The sequence below is a fragment of the Lactuca sativa genome, chromosome 8 (genome assembly GCF_002870075.4).
Source record: "Lactuca sativa cultivar Salinas chromosome 8, Lsat_Salinas_v11, whole genome shotgun sequence".
Classification (NCBI taxonomy): Eukaryota; Viridiplantae; Streptophyta; class Magnoliopsida; order Asterales; family Asteraceae; genus Lactuca; species Lactuca sativa.
The window spans coordinates 168402082-168417677 of NC_056630.2; the positions used below are offsets into that span (position 1 = coordinate 168402082).

Genomic DNA, 15596 nt, shown 5'->3' on the forward strand with positions numbered 1-15596 from the left:
TTCAGCTTACACATAGATATGAAGTATTTTATAAGCTACATGCTATGTGTATCTATATACTGTTTGTTTGTTTATTAAGATAGATGATATGTGCATAATTAGTTAGTTATTTAGTATACATTTTTATTCTTTTTTAACTAATTATGTGAATAATATGGACAAAAGGTACTTAATATTGTTTAAATTTTGTTTTCAGTCCAAAAGACATGCTTTGGAGTGAAAGGGAGCAAGGGAAAGCAATTAAAAACCAAAGAATGAAGATTGAGGAACAAAAGTCCATCTACTCGGCGAGTACACGAGTCTACTCGGCGAGTCCAGCTGAATATTCTAGAAGATAGCCACGACTCCTGATCTAAGACGGATAACAACGAGTCTACTCGGCGAGTTGGGTCTGCTACTCGCCGAGTACCCCCTGTTTTGAGATATCTATAAAAATCGAACCTTTATCCAAGGGGACTACACTTTTGGCGATTTTTGAAGATCCTTCTACGATTAAGAGCACTGGAAGACGCTGATGAATTCTAATCTCCAACCTTTTGAAGAATTGAAGCAACTAGGTTAATCATTCCACTTAGCTTTAGGATTTAAGTATGTCTAATCTAGTTGAACTTGCTTTTGTGTGTGATTTTACTGCAACTATGAACTAATTTCGGTTTTTGTTTCTGTTTGGGGAATACCAAGGAACTCCTATGGTTTAATTCTTAGTTTTGATTAACTGTTTATTGGTGATCTATTAAATTAAGTTTGTTAAAGACCCTTATGCATTAATCACGATTATTTTCTGCTAATTGGAAGAAAATTAAGCTGCATGAACATCTCTTAGTTGTTAACCTCATATGTCTATGTGAACACCAATTCATATGCTTAGGATTAATGATTATGAAACTAAGATTAATAAGACAATAATTAGATTAATGTGTGAGCTTGTTTGAGAAACCATCAAACAAGAGGTTAATTGATTTACTAAATTGATTCACCACTACAAATCTTATTTAATCCCAATCATTAATCTAGGGAATTAATTAGTTTAAACATTTGATCACCGCTTAAATTAGTTAATTGTCTAAGGGCTAGGAGTAATGAACATGAACCTAACCACTTTAATTGGTAGCCAATAACAATTAATCTATCATAAATATAAATAACCATAGGAGTGAATTGGTTGAACCTAAATAGAAACATCTTTATCAAATTTGGTGAATTAGTTGTTTGTTTTAGTCATTTAGTTAATTAAGTGTTGCTTAAGTTTCTAGTCTTGTAAAACTAGAAGAAAAACCTTTTACTTTCATTAATTGTTTTAGTTAAAATTAGTTGTTAGTTTAATTTTCCGTTCCCTGAGTTCGACACCTTACTTACTAAACCATACCACTAAAAGACAGGTTCACTGCCTTTGTGTGCTAAATATATTAATAAAAGTAGGGAATAAAACAAGTGCATTTTACACACATCAAGTTTTTGGCACCGTTGCCGGGGAACGGTTCTAAATAATTAATCTAATTCCTAATTTTTTCGATCCTTTGTGTGAGTTTACTTGCATAAAGTTACTTTATTGCAGTTAGTAGTCAGTAATTAGGTTTTAGTATCTGTTTTAGTTTTAATATTAAGTTTATAATTTTTTCAAAAACACACTGGTACTCACCGAGTGCAGTCGCACCTACTCGGCGAGTAGCAACGTAATCAGCAGTTAAATTTTCGATTTCTTTTAGTACAATTTTTTTTGTTCTTTTTACGCTTTTATTCTGTTTATTTCAGGACTTTCATGACCAGAGGATCAAACACCCCGCTGGTACCCCCGTTTGAAGATCCTGAAACTGCATTGAAAAGAAACAAGGGAAAGGACGTCGAGAGTTCAAGTACACCAAAGAAGTCACCCTTGTCCAATTTGAAGACTGTTTTTGGGAAAAAGAAGAGCAGCAAATCAGGAGCATCCGGCGCTTCCTTAGTAATCGACGAACCGGCTAAGGAGGATATCGAGTACGAGACCGAGGAAGAAGAGGACCCGACATACGAGCACGAAACCGAGTCCGAGGAAGAGTTAGCTATCACAATGGCTAACATTGATGAAATCCCCATGGAAGAATGGAAGAAGAGGATGCGGGACGACACTGGCCCGGGACTTGTGCAACCCGTAATTCCCGCGACTGCTACCTTCGAGCTAAAGGGTCATATCCTAGCTTTACTTAAGGAAATAACTTTTTATGGAAAAGACAATGAAGATTCCTACAAACATTTGGATGAAGTCAATGATGTAGCTGATTACTTCAATGTTCCAAATGTGCCCTGCGAGACTCAGCTACTTCGTATGCTTCCGGTGACATTCAAAGGTGCTGCAAAAGACTGGCTCAAGTCACTCCCCCCCGGATCAGTCACCACTTGGGCCAAGATGAAAGAAGAATTCATTGATCACTTTTGCCCACCTTCCAAGATAGCCAAGTTGAAGAAGGCCATTGCTAACTTTGAACAACAAGCTGGAGAGTCACTATATGAAGCATGGGAGAGGTACAAGAGCTTACTAAGAAACTGCCCACACCATGACCTTAACAGCCAGCAAGAAGTATCCATCTTCTATGATGGAGTCAATGTCACAACCAGACAGTTACTAGACTCACAAGGCCTGCTCACAAAGAAGCCACCCCCGGTGATCAAATAATTGATTGAAGAATTCTCTAAACACTCTAGAGAATACCACAACCCTAGCCATGATGTCACTAGGGGAGCCGCTTATGCAGCTACTGAAGACTTATCCGCGGTCATGGCTATGCTAAAAACAATGGATAGAAGGATGGATAAGATGGATCAAACAATCCATGCTATTCGGGTGGGTTGTGAAAACTGCAATGGGCCTCACCTCACTAGAGACTGTGATTTAGATGAGAATGGCAACAAGAAGGCGCAAGTGTGTTATTCAAGTGGAGACCGATACGATGAAGACTGGCGCAAACAAAAGAAAGATTGGATCCCTTATGAAGAGTAAAAGAAAGCCAAGGAGGAAAGGTTTAGGCAAAAAGGGAGAGGGTTCTACCAAAAGGAGGAGCCGGTGCAAGAAAGGAAGCCCAGCTTGGAAGAAATGCTCACAAAATTTATAGCTGCTTCAGAAAAAAGACATAGTGACCATGATGCTGCAATTCAAGAAACAAGGACCATGCTAAGGAACCAGCAAGCATCTATCCACAATATAGAGACACAACTTGGGCAACTTGCTCAACAAATCAACCAAAGGTCACCGGGCGAGCTTCCTAGCAAAACTAAAAATAACCCACGAGGCGCGCAAATAAACATTGTCACAACAAGAAGTGGGAAGATAATCACTCCCCTAGCACCTATTCAGACTGAGTTATCTAAGAAATCACAGAAGGAGGAGGCAGAAAAGCAAACAGAAAACCAAGAAATGCACACTGACAGTCCTATTCGCCGAGTACCACGTATGGACTCGGCGAGTACATCACAAAATCCGATTCCACAGGTTCCTGAAAAACTTTACCAGCCTCCCATGCCATACCCAGCCCGAGCTATGAAGGAGAAGCAGGAAGAGGAGTGTCAGAATTTTCTAGATCTTATCAAGACTCTTCAAATCAACATACCCTTCATTGAAGCCGTCATGCAAATGCCCAAGTATGCAAAGTTCCTTAAGGAACTTCTCACCAATAGAAGGAAGATGGAAGAAGTGAAGAAGGTAGTACTCAATGAAAACTGCTCAGCTGCTATGCTAAATAAGCTACCAAAGAAGAAAGGTGATCCGGGGAGTTTGACCTTACCTTGCCAATTTGGCAACTTGACCATCATTCATGCCTTAGCCGATTCGGGAGCAAGTGTGAATCTAATGCCATATTCGTTCTTTAAAAAGCTGGATCTCCTGGAACCAAGGCCAATTCGCATGGCAATACACTTGGCCAACAAAACAGTCACCTTCCCAAGAGGCATATGCGAAGACATACTAGTCAAGGTGGACAAATTCGTCTTTCCCGCTGATTTTATCATCCTAGACATGGAGGCGGATCCACAAGTGCCAATCATCCTTGGAAGACCCTTCCTCAACACGGCAAGTGCCATAGTAGACATGAGGGACTCAAAACTCACCTTGCGGGTAGGAGAAGATTCAGTCACATTCGGAGTGGACCAAGCCATGAAGTATTCAAGGAACAGTGACGACACGGCATTCTCACTCGATATGTTAGATGAGTTACTGGAGGAAGGCATAACTGAAGATTCCATCAAGTTCACAGCTGAGGATGAAGAATTTGATCCAGAAAAAGACTTGATGGAAATTGAAAGACTGCTGGAAGAAGCCGACTATGAAGAATTGGTAAAGAACACAAACAGTTCTACTCGCCGAGTAGGACCGATATACTCGCCGAGTACCTCTGAAGAAAAGGCAGAAGTCGTAAATACAGCCACCAACTCGCCGAGTACCCTACCTGCACTCGGCGAGTCCAACAGTTAGAGCTAAAAAACGGAGCTTAAAACTTTACCAGATCATTTGGAGTATGCCTTTCTCGAAGAAGGCAACCAAATACCAGTAATTATAGCCTCTGACCTGACCAATTCTGAAAAAGAAGAACTCGTGCAAGTGTTGAAGAAGCGGAAACGGGCCATAGCATGGAGCATCACCGACATCAAGGGAATAAGTCCATCCTATTGCTCCCACAAGATCAACCTGGAAGAAGGAGCAAAGTCGGTTGTACAGCACCAAAGAAGACTGAACCCGAATATGCAAGAAGTAGTGAAGAAGGAGGTGGTCAAGCTTTTAGATGCGAGAATTATATATTCCATTTCCGACAGTCCATGGGTGAGTCCGGTCCAAGTAGTGCCCAAGAAAGGAGGGATGACGGTCATAACCAATGAAAAGAACGAGCTAATTCCGACACGAACGGTAACCGGTTGGAGAGTGTGCATCGATTATCGAAAGCTAAACGATGCCACTCGTAAAGACCATTTTCCCTTACCTTTTATTGATCAAATGCTAGAAAGATTATCGGGCCATAGCTATTATTGCTTTCTAGATGGATTTTCGGGGTATTTTCAAATACCCATAGACCCAATGGACCAAGAAAAGACCACATTCACTTGCCCAAGTGGGACTTTTGCTTATAGACGCATGCCTTTTGGGTTATGCAATGCACCCGCGACTTTTCAAAGGTGCATGACAGCTATATTCCACGATATGGTGGAAAAATTCATGGAAGTTTTTATGGACGATTTTTCCGTATTTGGATCATCTTTCCATGATTGTCTCACTAATCTTGACTTAATGCTTGCTAGGTGTGAAAAAACCGACTTGGTACTCAATTGGGAGAAATGTCATTTTATGGTCAAGGAGGGTATAGTGTTGGGCCACAAGATTTCCAAAATTGGAATTGAAGTGGATAGGGCAAAGATAGACACTATTGCCAAATTACCCCCACCAACCAATGTGAAGGGCATTAGGAGTTTTCTAGGACACGCGGGTTTTTACCGGCGTTTCATAAAAGATTTTTCCAAAATAACTAGACCTCTAACACACTTACTACTAAAAGATGCACCATTTAATTTCACTAAAGAGTGTTTAGAGGCATTTGAATTTTTAAAGGAAAAACTAACTAATGCCCCGATCATTATTGCACCAAATTGGAACTTACCTTTTGAGATTATGTGTGATGCTAGTGACTATGCATTAGGAGCTGTCCTTGGTCAAAGGGTTGATAAGCACTTTCAACCCATATATTATGCTAGCAAGACTCTAAACCCAGCCCAAGAAAATTACACCACCACTGAAAAAGAATTACTAGTTGTGGTGTATGCCTTTGACAAATTCCGCCCTTATTTGGTTTTATCTAAAACCACTGTTTTTACTGACCACTCGGCTATCAAGTATTTGTTTCCCAAACAGGATGCCAAGCCAAGACTGATACGATGGGTGCTACTTCTTCAAGAATTTGACATAGAGATACGAGACAAGAAGGGAATGGAGAATGTGGCAGCTGACCACTTGTCAAGGCTTGAGAACCCGCAATTGCAAGAAGATAAAGTTGGAGACGACTTCTCGGACGAGTACATCATGGTGACAGTGGGAGAAGAGCCATGGTTCGCGGACATAGCTAATTACTTAGCTACAAATTACATCCTGAAAGACTTTAGTAGTCAACAAAAGAAGAAATTATTTGCTGAATTAAAATATTACTTTTGGGATGAGCCATACCTCTTCCGAAGCTGTGCGGATGGGATCATACGAAGATGCGTATTCGGAAAGGAAAGCCGGAAAATACTAGAGCATTGTCATAGCGGGCCCACGGGTGGACATCATGGAGCACATTACACTGCGAAGAAGATATTTGACATTGGGTTTTGTTGGCCCACAATTTTTAAAGATGCAACCCAATTCGTCAAAGAATGTGATGCTTGTCAAAGGGTGGGAAACATTTCATCTCGAAATGAAATGCCACAACATAGTATCCAAGTATGCGAGGTGTTCGAAGTGTGGGGAATTGATTTCATGGGACCATTTCCCATGTCTAAAGGAAACAAATACATACTAGTGGCGGTGGATTATGTATCTAAGTGGGCGGAAGCACAAGCATTACCAACAAATGACGGACGGGTGGTAGTACGGTTTTTAAAGAAACTATTCTCACGATTTGGAGTCCCGAAAGCCCTTATAAGTGACCGAGGCACACATTTTGCCAATGATCAATTGGAAAAGGTGTTAAAGAAATATCGGGTCACCCATAAGTTTTCCACATCATACCATCCACAAACTAGTGGACAAACCGAAGTGACAAATCGAGCCTTAAAGCGAATTTTGGAGAAATCGGTGGGGAGCAATCGCAAGGAATGGTCGGATAAGCTAGATGATGCACTTTGGGCCTTTCGTACAGCTTTCAAAACACCTATTGGTACCACACCATATAGGTTAGTCTATGGAAAGCAATGTCATTTACCGGTGGAGCTAGAACACAAGGCGTTTTGGGTTTTGAAGAGGTGTAATTTTAACATGGAGGAATTAAAGAGCAACCGGTTAATGCAAATGAATGCTCTTGAAGAACTAAGGAATGATGCATACTCCAGCTCATGGCTATATAAAGAGAAGACCAAGATGTGGCATGATAAGAGGATCAAAGATAAACAAATTCATGAAGGACAAAAAGTGTTGCTTTTCAACTCAAGACTAAAGCTTTTCTCGGGAAAACTCAAGTCAAGGTGGGATGGGACTTTTATAGTAAAAACGGTGTTTCCACATGGTGCCATAGAGCTATTATCAAGAGATGGCACGCCTTTCAAGGTCAATGGTCATAGGGTTAAAAAATATGAAGAAGGAGTCCCCCAGAATGAAGGAATGGAAGAGCTGCTGTTGCTGGAAAAGATTGCAGCCACGTAGAAGGGGAGGAGTCCAGCTAATGACTCTCTAAAAAGAAGCGCTTCTCGGGAGGCAACCCGAGTTTCAAGTTTGCATTTTCTTTCCTTTTCTTTTACTTTATTTTTCTTTCTTTTCTTCATTTATTTTGAGAACATAACTGCTTGAGGACAAGCAATGCTTAGAGTGTGGGGTGGATGGTTTAAAAAAGGAGAAAATACATAAATTTTTCAAAATTGTCACAAAATTTTTAAACTGTAAGGTTTACTCGCCGAGTAGGCACGTATACTCGGCGAGTACCTACCCGAGTAACCCCAAAAAACGCGTATTTGCACATCTACTCGGCGAGTAGGTCCTTTCTACTCGGCGAGTAGCCGATTTACACGGGTGAATTATAAGTCTGTAAAAAGAGGGTTTTTTCACCCATTACACCACATACTCGCCGTGCACAGCATATCCTCGAGCAGTAGGCGATTTTCGCGATTCCAGTTCTCCGATCTTCTACTCGATTTGCATCATTCAACCAAAAAGGAACCATGTTCAGAAGGGGGCAGTCTTCGTGCGGGGGAAGTCAAAATGATATTCCATGGCTTTCCTTTCAACACATAACATCCAAGTCATGCCAAACCCGGGCTAGAAACAGGTTCGAAGCCTTAAAACAAAAGGAAATTCATCTCCCAAATGTGGTTGACTGGGGTTGGCTGGGTAATGTCGGGTTAGAGGAGGAACTTACACCATATTTGGTGAAAGAGTGTAGTTTGGGGTACACCACCATTACGTGTGATGGGTGGTTACAATTGTTCAAAATTCAGGAGTCCGTGTATGCTGAGTTGTGCTGGGAGTTTTTCGCTACCATCTCATTCCGAGGTGGTAGTGACTACTACAATCCCAACGTAATCTCTTTTTCTTTGGGTGGAGAGCTGCGACAGTGCAGCATTGCTGAGTTCTCGTGGAGGTTGGGAATTTATGATCAAAGCGTGATCTTGACAGAAGATTTTGAAGCATTCCTGGAAAAAACAGCCACAAAGAACTTCCCGCGGCAGTGGTGGCCTCGACATGGTGGAACACAATAGCCAACCGAGTTTATATCCCGTCCACCGCTCAAGAAGGCCACATCCGCTCACCAATCCACCACCTTATTCACCGATTTGTTGCCAGCACCATCAACCAAATGAAGGATTGGGACAAGGTCCCAACCCTTGACATCTTCTATTTATGGAGTATCATTACTCCCGAAGCCTTTTGCAACCTCCCGTACTGCATTGACAAATTCCTTGCCGAAGGGGCGGTCAAGGAGAAAGTCAATTCAAAAATCAATGGAGGAATGTTTATCACTCGACTGGCCAAGTCATTTGGGATACTTGATTTGCCGCAAGCTGGAGCGCTCACGGTTATCCACCCTCCACCATTCAACACGACATTATATCGGAGGGCGAGGATAGTCGAAAAGTTTGGTGACTCATTCACCATCCCACATGAAGACGAGCCGACGATTCCGGAGGAGCCGGGGAGGCGGGTCAGATAGCGTAGCGAGCGGGTACGAGAAGGCCCACCGGTTATTCCGGTGGAGGAAGATAATGATGGATGGAATCAATTAGAGTATCGCCGCTACCTAGATGACATTGGGCGAAGGGTGAACTACAATAACCAATCTTTTGAATATCTTTTTCAACAAATGAATATCACCCCAAGGCCCAATCCCGGATATCCATATATCATGACTTGGGATGAGCGGATGAGGAGGAGAGCCGGAGAAGGAGGAAGTGGCACGGGAGGAGCCGATATGGAGGATGAATGATGAAGAATTGTTTTTTTTTATGATGTTTTAATTATGTTTTGGACAAATGTTAAAACACTTGGATGATGTTTGTTTTGGTGGTTTGATTATTAGTGTCACTTTTAGTTGTTTAATTTTTTTTTTCAGGATAGAAGATTAAGAGGCATGCTAATTTGAGGGTCAAGGAGGGATTAAAAGATTTTCAAGAAAAAAAAATGGAGTGTTGTCCTTAGGGTTGAGTCCGAGCAAGTTGAGAGTAATGGAGTGTGCTATTACTGAATGAATTAGAAGAGAGGGTCAGGTTGCATTTCCAAACTAGAGTCAAATGGAGCATCAGTTATTAATTTTGGAACTGACAGTTCTACTCGGCGAGTACCTGAGTTATTGCACGATATCGTTCTAAGACAAGAGCTACTCGCCGAGTCCACGATTCTACTCGCCGAGTAGCCTGCCAATTTTCGAATTCCAGAACTGCTTTGGGCACTTTCACTGTAACATTTACCCACTTTTTGGGAGGAATTGTCTCTTGAGATATTCTAAAGAAGATTGTTCCTTAAAACTTTCGAGCCGTCAACCACACGAGACGCATGATACCCGAGCCATGGATGAGCTGTTCCCATGGTGAAAGTCAAGAGAAGAAGGAGCTGAAGAAAGGAGTATCAACCTATCGACTGCTACCCCAGGGGAGTTTGTTCCAATTCTCTCTATATTTGCATTTTTATTTTTGCATAATATGCAATGAGGGCATTGCATAAAATAAGTGTGGGGTAGGGGGTTGGTCACATAAATAGTTGACTTAGAATCTTAATTTAGGCTAATTTTAAAATTTTGTTGCATACCAAAAATATTACTTAGAACTTAATTTAGAAAATTTTGGTAAAAGTAAAATTAGGATTCCATGTTAGAATTGTGTTGATAATTGCATGATAACCCAAATGTTTAGTTGAGCCTATATACGTTCTAGTGCATTTGTGGCTTCCTTATTCCAGTGAAATCATGGGACAAAAACACGACCCCGCTCGGCCCGAGAGATGCAATATGTTTAACAGCCTAAACCTGAAATGTATCCAGGAAGATTGTTATCGTTAACCAATAAAGGTTGAGATTGAGCGCCCCTGCTTAAGCATGTAGGAATTTGAGTGAAAAAAAAAGTGAGTTACATGTTAAATAAAAAAAAAAAAAAAGAGGATTACAAGAAAAGTTTGAAGAATTTTTGGAGCATCAAAGTCAAATATGAAATTAGAAGATCAAAAATTCCAAGAAATTCAAAAAGTTGAAGATACCAAAAAATCAAACAATAAAGGTGGTGAATTCAAAGAGATTAAAGATCAAATTACCAAAGGAAGTGAAGAATTCCAAATGAGCTCCATAGTGGTATCGAAAAGTTGTAATTCTAGATTATGTATGCTTGGGTTGCTCAATTAAAAATACCTTGAGGGTAAGAGGTTTTCTGAGGATGGATTCGGAGGGTTGCATAAAATGAGCATAGTTCGGGATGAGTGGGCAAATGTTTATGAGGATTGTGAGTATTTGGATTATGGGGGGTTATTAGGAAAATTTTAGACACAAATGCATGCGTTGCGGTCTGGGCATAATGGCTGGGTTAGATTGGAGTTGTCATATGTGATTCTAATATGTTTAAAATTTAGTTTTGCTTGGGGGCAAGCAAAAGTCAAATGTGGGGTATTTTGATATGTGCATAATTAGTTAGTTATTTAGTATACATTTTTATTCATTTTTAACTAATTATGTGAATAATATGGACAAAAGGTACTTAATATTGTTTAAATTTTGTTTTCAGTCCAAAAGACATGCTTGGGAGTGAAAGGGAGCAAGGGAAAGAAATTAAAAACCAAAGAATGAAGATTGAGGAACAAAAGTCCATCTACTCGGCGAGTCCAGCTGGATATTCCAGAAGATAGCCACGACTCCTGATCTAAGACGGATAACAACGAGTCTACTCGGCGAGTTGGGTCTGCTACTCGCCGAGTACCCCCTGTTTTGAGATATCTATAAAAATCGAACCTTTATCCAAGGGGACTACACTTTTGGCGATTTTTGAAGATCCTTCTGCGATTAAGAGCACTGGAAGACGCTGAAGAATTCTAATCTCCAACCTTTTTGAAGAATTGAAGCAACTAGGTTAATCATTCCACTTAGCTTTAGGATTTAAGTATGTCTAATCTAGTTGAACTTGCTTTTGTGTGTGATTTTACTGCAACTATGAACTAATTTCGGTTTTTGTTTCTGTTTGGGGAATACCAAGGAACTCCTATGGTTTAATTCTTAGTTTTGATTAATTGTTTATTGGTGATCTATTAAATTAAGTTTGTTAAAGACCCTTATGCATTAATCACGATTATTTTTTGTTAATTGGAAGACAATTAAGCTGCATGAACATCTCTTAGTTGTTAACCTCATATGTCTATGTGAACACCAATTCATATGCTTAGGATTAATGATTATGAAACTAAGATTAATAAGACAATAATTAGATTAATGTGTGAGCTTGTTTGAGAAACCATCAAACAAGAGGTTAATTGATTTACTAAATTGATTCACCACTACAAATCTTATTTAATCCAAATCATTAATCTAGGGAATTAATTAGTTTAAACATTTGATCACCGCTTAAATTAGTTAATTGTCTAAGGGCTAGGAGTAATGAACATGAACCTAACCACTTTAATTGGTAGCCAATAACAATTAATCTATCATAAATATAAATAACCATAGGAGTGAATTGGTTGAACCTAAATAGAAACATCTTTATCAAATTTGGTGAATTAGTTGTTTGTTTTAGTCATTTAGTTAATTAAGTGTTGCTTAAGTTTCTAGTCTTGTAAAACTAGAAGAAAAACCTTTTACTTTCATTAATTGTTTTAGTTAAAATTAGTTGTTAGTTTAATTTTCCGTTCCCTGAGTTCGACACCTTACTTACTAAACCATACCACTAAAAGACAGGTTCACTGCCTTTGTGTGCTAAATATATTAATAAAAGTAGGGAATAAAACAAGTGCATTTTACACACATCAATAGATCATACATACCCGATCCGGGAATATGGATTAGGTAAGGAGGTAAATTTTAGATCCGGCAGTACGGATTATGTATTTTTGAACTATGTGTCCATCCGATAAGGTATCATGTGCATAGTTCCTTTCATGAACATGATTTTAATACAAGTATTCATTAAAGTATTAAATATATATATATATATATATATATATATATATATATATATATATGTGTGTGTGTGTGTGTGTGAAATATTTGTTATTGCCCGAGATATGTGTTAGATATATATTTGATGATATACAACGTGTGAACAAGTTATGGTTCAATATGTTTTAAGATGTGTATATATGATATTATTACTTAAAACTCTGTGTTAAGTATACACTAGTTAGCGTCGCATAAATGGAAATAGTATCGAAAATTGATAATAAGCATTTTAGGTTTGCCTAGTGATGGGTTAAGACTTAAAAAGGGATGTTTAGTTCAATTAAGTTTGGACATTGGGTAGCCTCTTATTAAGAGTACGTGTGTGGTGAGATCGATGATCGGTGGAGTACGTCTTACGTACAGAAGTACATTTTATGTATGAAGTCCTTTTCCAAGCCATGTCTCTTAGGTGTTGCTTGTGCTAGGGTATTATTATGTTCTCTTGTACGAGTCCTACGCATACTAGAGTTCTATCATGTTCCATAAGTACTATCATGTACAAAGTCTTTTTGACACTATTGTTTGTCGGTTACGAGAGCGTACTGGAGTACTCTATTAGTGTTTCCCCATACTTTTATTTTCAAAGAGCTTTGGAGTCATCATTTCTTTTATAAAGTGATCAGACGATCTTCATATGTCAGCGTTTCCTTTCACGAAGTAATTAAGGGAACTTCATAGACTGCGTTATTTAGTGTGTCAGTAATAGACCACTACTAGGTATGTCTGGTGTTATATAGCCGAATAGGGTGAGTCTAGGGGTAAAATACCTCACGATATTCAGATCCCAGCTAGGCAAAGTTCGATGCTGGATAGGGTGAGTATGGGGGTAAAATAGCTGACGATATTCGGACCACAGCTAGGCATTGTTATCTAGATAATTACCCCTGACTTAATTGTCTTGTGTTTCTTTCTTTTACGAACGAAAGTTCGTGGTGAAACTTATTCCATTACCCTCATTTGATGTATTTCTTGATCTTTGTTAGTTTGTTTTTCATATTGATTCCTTAGGCTAGATCTCGTAAGATCATTGTATATGGTCAGTATGTGGGGATCGACAGGATTGGATAGATTGTTTTAGAAATATTATATACATGCGTTAATAATAATAGTGGTGTTGTAGGATTTAGATATACATTATTATCACATTGCTTGAACTAGGTGTTCATTAAGTATTTTCAAATGGAGTGTTTACCAAGTATTTTGATTTAAGTGTTCACTAGTTGTAGTCTAAATATCCTGGCAGCTGCTCCTAAAGGATTATATTGGCAGCTATAGATTTAGTGTCTTATAGATGTGCGTTGGAAGATATGGATTGAGTGTCTTATAGATATATGTTGAGAGTATGATTAAGTATTGTATAGATGAATATTGGTAGCTATTTAATTAGTGCTCGTTGTATAAGTCGTGGTGACGATGTACTTCGTGCCTATTTGACATAAATTGTAGAGGAAAGCAATGTTGTCACCCCTTTAGTCGTCTATTTGACATAAATTGCTAAGGAAACCCGAAGCATTTTTGGCGCCCCATTGAAAAATCCTTAGACTAGGTCCCTTATAAACATATACTTTAGGGACGTGAAGTGGGGAATACAGGAACGGGTAATCACCTTAGGAGAATCCTTAGGAATGAATGAATGGAGGACAGATGATTATTAAGATCTTTAAGAATAAAGAAGATAAGGGGGATGGGAAATTTTGGTTAATTGTTTGATGTTTAAACATAATAAATTTACTTATTGTGGGTTGAAAACCCTATATGCTCACCAGGCTCCAAAGCCTGACCCAATCAGTTTTTCTGTATAACAGGTAGTGGAACAAGAGCATAGTTTGACGTTGACGAGGGATTTTGATTATATGCTAGTAGTTGTAAATAACTTTTGTAATGTCTGTATTGTACTGTTTATGCTTTTGGTCTGTATTGGAACATGGCATCCCGAGGTTTTATTATTTAATGTAAATACATTTTCTTTAAGAAATGTGTGGATAAATTCTTATCTTATTTTGTTTTGGGAACAAATTTCGCAACTCTTTTAATCAATGGATTACTCTGATTTTATTTTAAAAAGCATAAACGAAATCGGTCTTTTCTGGCCGTGAAATTGGGGATGTCACAGTGGTTGTGGGTAGAATGTTAAGCAAGGTAGCAGGCATATGAAGAGCTTCAACCCATTAAGTGGGAGGAAGATGGGCATTGAAAAGAAGTGTGCGAATGACATTATTAAGGGAACGAAGCATGTGTTCTGATTTACTGTTTTGTTGAGATGTGTAAGGACATGAGAAAAACATTTGAATGCCAGTTTGATCACATATTTAATGAAACATATGATTGTCATATTCACCACCATTGCCACGTTGAATAGTTTTGATTTCAGTTTTAAATTGATTATTGACAAAGGAACAAAAATGAACAAATTTATCAAATACATCAGACTTGGCACGTAAAGGATATAACCACACATAGTGTGAAAAATCATCCAAAAATATGACATGTATTTGATACCATTAGTACTTGAAATAGGAGATGTCTAAACATCTGAACGCACAAGTTCAAAAGGATACATATAAATAGATGAAGATAAGCTAAAAGGTTATTTAACATGTTTGCCTAACCGACATACATTGCATAAAATGGAGTCTTTATTAGAAGAGCAAGTAATAGACTTATTATTAACTAAGTGCTTTAAGACATGATGACCAAGACGTTGATGCCATAAAGACGATGAAATGGAAGCAATGCTTTAGGAGTTGGAGTGGTTACTGGATAAAGATCACCAGTGCCTTCACATCGCATGAGAATTTGTTTGGTTTGAAGATCCTTCACAGAAAAACCAAAAGGGTCAAATTCTATAGAAGAATTATTTTCACGAACTAAGCGACAAACATAAATTAGATTTTTAATGATTGAGGGGTGATCAAAACATTTTTAAGATGTAGAAGGTGAAACATATTAGAGTGCAGAAGAGAAGAATGTCCCATTTTAGTCATAGTATAGAAGATCGTCCCCGGCTAATATAGATGAAGAAAATAAATGATTATATAAAATAGATTTGAGAATACTTGCATTGGCCTGAACATGAGATGTAGCACCGGTGTCCATATACCATCCATCTTGACTCGGGTCATTTAATGACATAGTATTAAACATTTGAGGAAGTGACGTGAACTCTGGATTAGTTCAATTATTGTTGGTGGGTCACGGGAACTGTTGTAGTGGGGTGCTAATCTAATAAGCGTGTTGTGGGCTAAAAAATTGGTGTTGATGGGCTGC

At 38.7% G+C, this 15596-nt stretch overlaps 1 non-coding gene across 1 annotated transcript; it reads right to left on the reverse strand.

Annotated features, from left to right (window-relative positions):
- Positions 1–2431: 2431 nt before the first annotated feature.
- LOC111917592 (small nucleolar RNA R71) lies at positions 2432–2538 on the reverse strand. The gene has a single exon (XR_002858947.2). It is a non-coding gene; the product is annotated as a small nucleolar RNA R71 (small nucleolar RNA).
- Between the last annotated feature and the right edge of the window lie 13058 nt (positions 2539–15596).